At 37.7% G+C, this 8,032-nt stretch overlaps 1 pseudogene; it reads left to right on the top strand.

Annotated features, from left to right (window-relative positions):
• Positions 1–6,199: 6,199 nt before the first annotated feature.
• LOC119534718 lies at positions 6,200–7,531 on the top strand (annotated as a pseudogene).
• The last annotated feature ends 501 nt before the right edge of the window (positions 7,532–8,032 follow it).

The following is an 8,032-nucleotide window of genomic DNA, read 5'->3' as shown; positions in this document are numbered from 1 at the left end:
ATGGTAACCCATGGAGCCCAACCTGCAGAGAGTTACTGAGATGGTTAATAAAACACAGTGTTCTAGGAAGCAATATAGATGAACAACATCAAGGGTATTGCATAATTCATACAACAAAAATAAATAAATAAAGGATGAATGATCAGGAAGATAAGGGCAGCTGCCCCAATGAAAATTCAATTTTCCAGACCTGAGCCAGTTTTTCAACCTAGAAACCACGGACTGAAAGAGAGGCCAGGTCCCTATGGGGAAAGAACCTGCAAAATTGCAACTATATTCAGTAGTGATTGTCTGAGAACTTCCCTACAAGGATTATAGTAATTTACTTGGGTAATCATGTACTGGGGAAAGAAGATCACATAGGCCTTTAGAGTATTGTTGATTTTGAAAATGGGACCCCAAGTACTACATTCTCTCCATTTCCCAGTTACAGCAGGTGCATATGGGTAAAAAGATGATAATTTCTCTGGTCCCTGAATTTATATCTGGAATGGACACACATGGTAATATGCAGACAACTCACATTGGTTCCTTGGTTGGCTTATGAGGTAAGAAATGTCCTCACAGGGTAAACCAAGTGGAAACTTCTGAAACTGCAGCAATGTGAGACATTTATTTAATTTACTGAGAGAAAAGAATATAATTTTTTAAATCTCCTCAAAATGCAACTAAGATAAGGATTCAAGATAAAATTGAAAAGAATCTGGTGTGTGAAAGTCTGGTTCTGTGCTAATATGATTGTGTGGTCAGCTTCGATGTACCTGTTTAGTGTCAGTTTGTAAAACCAAATTTTTTATACCAGGGAAATTCTCGGTTCCAATGTCTGATTTTAAAAATAGTGTCTGTACAAATGCAGACCTGACAGAGTCAGTCAACCTAATTAGAATCTTAAAAACTTGTTTCTTTCCATTGACTGGACTCTAATTTTTAACATACTGTGCTTCTTGTCTTTGTTGTTGCTTTCCCCAATGGTTATACCCTTAACATTCATTTCCTTCTCTCTCCCTAATTTTTTTTCTTATTTCCATTTTAATCATTGCATTTTAGTGTGTTCATTTGCCTGGTTGAATGTGAGACTTACCTCTGTATAATCAGAACAAGCTTTGGTCTTCTTTTCTTTCCTGTATTTTCACTTGAAGTATGCTCTATTCTGTTTCCCCAACACAGATTTGTAGCTCTTCTTGCAATTTCTTTGCTTTCATTTTCAAAGCCTACTCTTTTTATCCAGCACTTACACACCACTTACACATAAAAAAAAATCCATGTCTTTTGTAGGATTCTACATTTGGGTACATTGCCAAAAGAGCAATGATTTCCCTCATTGGTCGCTTTTCTTTTGGGCCTTGATGAACATCTTGTTTGCATCCACATTATTAGCCATCCTGGGCAGTCTGGCTCATAAAGATCATCTCAACTCTGTCAATTTTTTCCTTTTCCAAATTCGCAGATCCTCCCACCTCCTTCACATTTGGCATATGGTCAAAGATTGAGTGACTTCCATACTTTGGGACAAAGTACTACTAAAATCTACACACACAGCTGTGCTAGCCTTTGTGCTGGCGATTGAGAACCATCTCCCTTCTTCCAGTACATTTCTCGTACCCACTCATGGCAAGAGCTAGAAGCCTGGGAATGACATTTGCCAGAACTTCTACCAGGGGATTCCAGTGCAGGCTCCACCAATAAGAAGTACTTGCTTGAAATTCGGAAGAAAGAAGTAGATTCCACACAATTGTTCTCACAGCAATACCAGGCCAATTAGTGGGTTTTTGCACAGATATTGCTGCAGCCTCCAGACATTTTCCTGTGAATCATCTATCTCCATGGTTTAGGTAACTGTGATCACCAGTGATGAAGTACTCCACAAATTCTGATGCTAAGAATAATTTTTAAAAACAACTTTTGCATGTTTTGAATGATCAACAGTAAATCTTACAAGGGTCTCATAACAAGCTTCAGTTTTCATTGTCTATGATTGCAATGTATCTGGAAATAATTTCCCATTACCCTGAGATGCTGAAATCGTTCAGGACAAGAGTTACTAAGGCATGGAAATGGCAATTGTTGGGTTGCAGACCTTTCTCCTTTCATGATGGAATTTTGGTGGGTACAGGGACCATCTTATTGAAGCTGGGTGTATCAAGATAAATTTGGGTAAAGGTGAAATCCAGCAATCCAAAATTGATTAAAAGTTCACGTTTGATGACTTAATCTGGAATGATAAATAAAGTAAAAGTGTTGGTTTGTTAGTCTTCCTGTCTCTTTCAAAGGTGCTCCCAAAAGCTAATTTAATTGTTGCCTCATTTCTGGAATATTCTGGCCTGGTAAAGTGTTACAAGTTAATGACAACGAAAGGACAAAGCCATGGCTAATGGTCATGGTCCAATAAAAGCAAGTCTGTTGGCCGTCAGGGCTCAGTGCAGGATCCATCCGTTTAGCCAGATTTTTTTCCTAGTTGAGGAGAATCACTTAGTTCCCTAATTTCAAGACTGCATAATTTGATTTTATTTAGATGGTTCTACTTTTATATTCGTAGTTCCTGGGATGTTTGATATGGGTACACTTTTAGAATAAGTCTATGATAATTATTGGTTTTTAGACTTTGAATAAATTTCATTATGTTACTACTAAAAATAATACTGATTCAAGAAAATGCATAGCTTGTACAAAATATGACAAACTTATTTAAAGACATGTATTTTTTGCAAATTATTCAGTATGAAAATCACTTGCTACAGACAAGACTTCCTTCACCAATAGGCATAGGAAATGTTACCATGCTAAGCAAAAAGAATAATAATAAGACTGTTGATAATTGTGGGATTCATTTTTTCTCAAAACAGAAGTTATTTCATGAAAAACATTTAATTCCTGACTTTAAATTGTATTTGGTGTGATTAAATCATGCACAGTCAAAAATAAAAAAGTAAATTTTATTTTTAACAAGAACCTTGAAATGAATTGTGTACATTTGAGAAACATGTCTGATTTGACTATAAAATTAACAGTCGTAAAAATTTTTCTTGGTAATATTTTGCTAGAATTAAAGATTCTTTTATAAATTAACCAAAGTTCCTAGGGAATTGGAAGACAAATAGTGCAAAATAAAGAATGATGAGCTAGCATGCTTGGACTAAAATGGACTTTTTACTGACTCTGAGTTCTGAGACAGACAAACGGCCCAAAACACTGGATCTGTCATATGCTTCAGACTCATTTCAGACAGAAACACTGGTCAGACATACCACAGTAATGATTGTAGTGGGAGAGCTTTTTGTAAATTATGCACAATGATAAACCATCAGATCATATTATATGCTCTCTCATTGTACGTGCCTCATGCAAAAAGTGTAGGTTTTCCCTGTATTTAAATCAGGATATAGGATAATTTTTTTTTAAAAGAGAAGAAGAAACAGCATAAAGTATTTTGAGGAAATTCTTCAAAGTCTTTATTTATTTTTCACTTCTATAATAAAAGCATATCACAGTTTCTTAATCTTTGTTTCCCTTTGGTGTTTTTGCAGTGCACAAAGTGTGAAACTAAAAAGACTATACATATCTAAATTAATAAAGAAAGAAAGTAAGAAAAGTTCAGTTCCTCCAGCAGGAAAAAAAGTCATTTTTTTTAAAAAAAATTCATTTCTAAAATGATTGCCTTAGACTAGCAGTTCTCAGCGTCTGGTCTCTGGATCAGCGCAGCAGCTCCAGGATACCTGTTATAAATGCAAATTCTCAAGCCCCACTCAGACCTCCTCAACCAGAAACTCTGAGAGTGGGGCCATTAATTTTGATTTTGACAAGCCCTCCCCATAATTCTGATGCCTACTAAAGTTTGAGAACTACAGCCTTACACCATGGAACATAAATTAAGAAAGCCAAAATAGAAGGTCTGAATTTCTGGATAGAGTCATTGGTTCTCATTAACTCTCAATCCTGCCTACTGGTCCCACTTGGGAAGGTGTTCAGTAACCCATCCCACACCAATTGAATCAGAATCTGTGCCCTGAATCAACATTTTTAAACTCTCTGGTGGTTCTGATGAGCAGACAGGATGGAGAGGCCATTATGAGCTATGTGTATTTGTTCTATAGGTCAGCCTTACTCCAACTTAAACATGTATTAATGTGTGGTCTTTCCTGTTGCCCCTTTCTATTGCCCTGTTTCTCTGCTGTTTCTCATTACCCTACTGGCTGAAGTTTCGGAGAGCCAGGGAGAGCATGGGTCAGCTGCCAGAACATCATTCAAATGAGTTGCTACCTTTTCAGGAGAATTTATAGTCAATTTAGAAATCATCCCACTACCCTTGCATTATTTAAAATTCACCCACTACTATCTCCTTGCTTTCAGTCTTACCCCTTTTAAAATCAATTATGCACATTGTAGTCAGTGTTATCTTTCTAAAATGCAAACTTGACCATGCCCAAGGCTCTGCATGAAGTCTGTAATACTCCTGCTTCATTTATCCATTTTCCCCCTGCCCAAATTCCTTCTCTGATCTAGTGATACTAAACATTTTGTTCTTTAACCCAGCATGCTTTCTCTCTCATCCCATCAACAGAATGCTGTCCTCTCAACTGCTCCCTAATAGATGGTCAAACCACCATAATTCATTCATCCTTCAAGTCTTAACTGTGACACTATTTCTTTCAAGAAAACTTACCTTATCATTCAAGTTTGGGATAACCCTGTAAATATTGAAACTTATTATTATGGGAATTGACTCACGTGACTGTGGGGATTGGCAAGTGTGAATTCCATAGGGCAGGCCACAAGTTGGAAACTCCAATGGAAATGATGTTGAATTCTCTCAGGAGACACTGACTAGTGATGTAAAGATAGAAGAAATTCTCTCTGACTGCTAAAATCTTCATTCTGGCTTTAAGACCTCCAATTGATTGGATGAAGAGACTCCCTTCATTGCGGAGGGCAATCTCCTTTGTTGGTGGTAGATGCAATCTGCTGTAGATGCAATCAACTGGCTATACATGCCAATTCATCTATGAAATACTCTCACAGTAACAATCAGGCCAGTAATTGTTTGACCAAACAACTGGACACCATAAACTAGCCAAGCTGACATATGAACTTAACCATCACAGTGCAGAAATATTCAGAATCTTTATTATTCTAACACATAGTATGAATCTCCAAGGAGAAATAGTGTTTCTTTGAAAATATTTTGAGACGTTTTCAGAATTAACTATCAGTGAAACAGTTTGAGAAACACTAGTTTAAATGTATCAGTAAATTTCCCACTCTAAGAAAGTTGGAAAAAAAAAGGTGGGGGAGGGGATCTTTCAAAGAGATTTCCTCTACTTCTCTGTAAATGCATTAAACAGGATTACTTTCTGAACTATGTGAAATCTGTGGGCTTAAATAAAGAAAGTCTATATATAAAACATTGACTAATTTATATATTTTCTAGGTTGTTTAAAAGTATGTTTTAAACATGTGCAGTATGCAAATGATGGTATAAGATATAGATCTTTTAATAACCACACACTCTTGTTGAACATCTAGTTCACTGTGCTGCATACATACTGTAAAGACTATGCATGCATAACAGTTCAAAGAAATAGTATAGCAATATTGGCTGAAATAGACAGGGGAAGCAAAGTACAGAAGAGGACTTTGTACTTGGACTTTGTAAATGGACCCTGAAGGAAAATAATACAGGACATTTTTGGAGGTCTTGGAACTTGGGAGTCAGATTATGTTGACCAGTAGAATGAACCAAAATTCCTTCCCAATGTTAGGATTTGGGTACTATCTGGTGGGATTAGTGGGCACACTTATCCCCATGTATGTATCAATATTTAGGAGCCTCTTAGGAGAAAAAGCACTGACACCTTGATCACATAGATTTAAAGGCATAAAAGACTAATTGGCCAGCGTGACACCAACTGAGTGAAGTTTGCCAAAATGACTGGGCCCTCAAAAAAGAATTTGCCTCAAGGAAAGAATCAAACTTAATTTCAAGACCTAAGTTATCTGGGGAAAGTAACTTTTCAGGTACATAATTTCGTGACCTTTCAAAGCAGCTATTCTGGCAATGACAGAGAATTTGGAGATTTATGATTTTTATAGGTTTGTATTGTAAGAAATAGATACACCATTAAAAAGCTGTTACACATTTTTTGTAATGGGTTTGCCACTAGAACACAGGTGTTGTGAAAACCATCACTAACTCTTAAGCCAAATGGGAAAGGAAAAGACTCATATCAACATTGTCATCGTTGGACATGTAGATTTGGGCAAGTCCACTACTACTGGCCACCTGATCTACAAATGTGGTGGAATTGACAAAAGAACTATTAAAAAGTTTGAGAAGGAAGCTGCTGAGATGTGAAAGGGCTCCTCCAAGTATGCCTGGGTCTTGGATAAACTGAAAGCTGTACATGAGTATGGTATCATGGTTGTTATCACCCTGTGGAAATTTGAGATCAGCAAATATTGTGTGATCATCGTTGATGCCCCAGGACAAAGAGACTTTTGTCAAAAACATGATTACAGGCCCATCTTGGGCTGATCGTGCTGTCCTGATTGTTGTTCTGATGTTAAGTGAATTTGGAGCTGGTTTTTCCAAGAATGGGCAGACCTGTGAGCATATCTTTCTAGGTTACACATTGGGTGTGAAACAACTAATTGTTGGTATTAACAAAATAGAGTCCACTGAGTCATCCTACAGATAGATGAGATATGAGAAACTCATTAAGGAACTCAGTACCTACATTAAGAGAATTGGCTTCAACCCTGACACAGTAGCATGTGTGCCAATTTCTGGTTGGAATGGTGACATGTTGTAGCCAAGTGCTGACATGCCTCGGTTCAAGGGACGGAAAGTGACCTGTAAGGATGGCAATTCCAGTGGAACCACGCTGCTTGAAGCTCTGGATTGCATCCTGCCACCTACAGGATGTCTACAAATTTGGTGGTATTGGTATCATCCCTGTGGGCCAAGTGGAGACTGGTCTTCCCAAACTGGGCATGACGGCCAACTTTGCTGCAGTCAACATTATAACTGAAGTTGCTGAAATGCACCATGAAACTTTGAGTGAAGCTCTTCCTGGAGACAATGTGGGCTTCAATGTTAAGAACGTATTAAAAATATTTGTCATGGCAACATTGCTGTTGACAGCAAAAAATGACCCACCAATGGAAGCAGTTGGCTTCACTGCTCAGGTGATTATCCTGAACCATCCAGACCAAATCAGGGTGGCTGTGCACCTGTGCTGGATTCTCACAGCTTACATTGCTTGCAAATTTGCTGAGCTGATGGAGATGATTGATCATAGTTCTTGTGAGAACCTAGAAAAAGGCCCCAAATTTTTGAAATCTGGAGCTGCTGCCATTGTTGAAATGGTTCCTGGCAAGCTATGTTTGGAGCATCTCTGACTATCCTCCTCTGGGTCATTCTGATGTTCATGATATGAGACAGACAGCTGCCATGGTGTCATCAGGCAGTGGACAAGAAGGCAGCTGAGCTAGCGAGGTCATCAAGTCTTCCCAGAAAGCTCAGAAGGCTAAATGAATATTATCTATAACACCTACCACCCAGTATTAATCAGTGACAGAACAATCTTAGAACTGTTTGTCTCAACTAGCCATTTTTAAGTTTAATAGTAAAAGACTGGTTAATGATAACAATGCATCATAAAACATTCAAAAAGAATGTTTTGTGTACCATTTATTTCTTTTGTGTGGCAGGTTTAAGTTATTAGTTATTCAAATCAGTATTTTTTAAAAGAAAACAACTTGATCAAAAATCTGTCACAGAATTTGAGACCAATTAAAACATTTAATGAGAAAAAATGTTGTTACACATAGGGCCATGGAAGTCTTTACTGTAAGAATGCTAACTGGGCTTATTCCTGAGAAGCTTAGTAGCCATGGTGTGTGTGTGTACTCTATTGTTACTTTTTCCATTGGAAGAGGGCTTCCATCTAATGTAGTTCTGAAGGGGCCTGTCAATCACATTGTCCCACCCATCTCCTAGCCAGAGTACTGGACCCCAGTCCTGGCCTAGCTCATC

Source organism: Choloepus didactylus, chromosome 5 (genome assembly GCF_015220235.1).
Source record: "Choloepus didactylus isolate mChoDid1 chromosome 5, mChoDid1.pri, whole genome shotgun sequence".
Lineage (NCBI taxonomy): Eukaryota > Metazoa > Chordata > Mammalia > Pilosa > Megalonychidae > Choloepus > Choloepus didactylus.
Note: the sequence above shows the minus strand (reverse complement) of the source record. Positions and strands in the feature narration are given on the sequence as shown.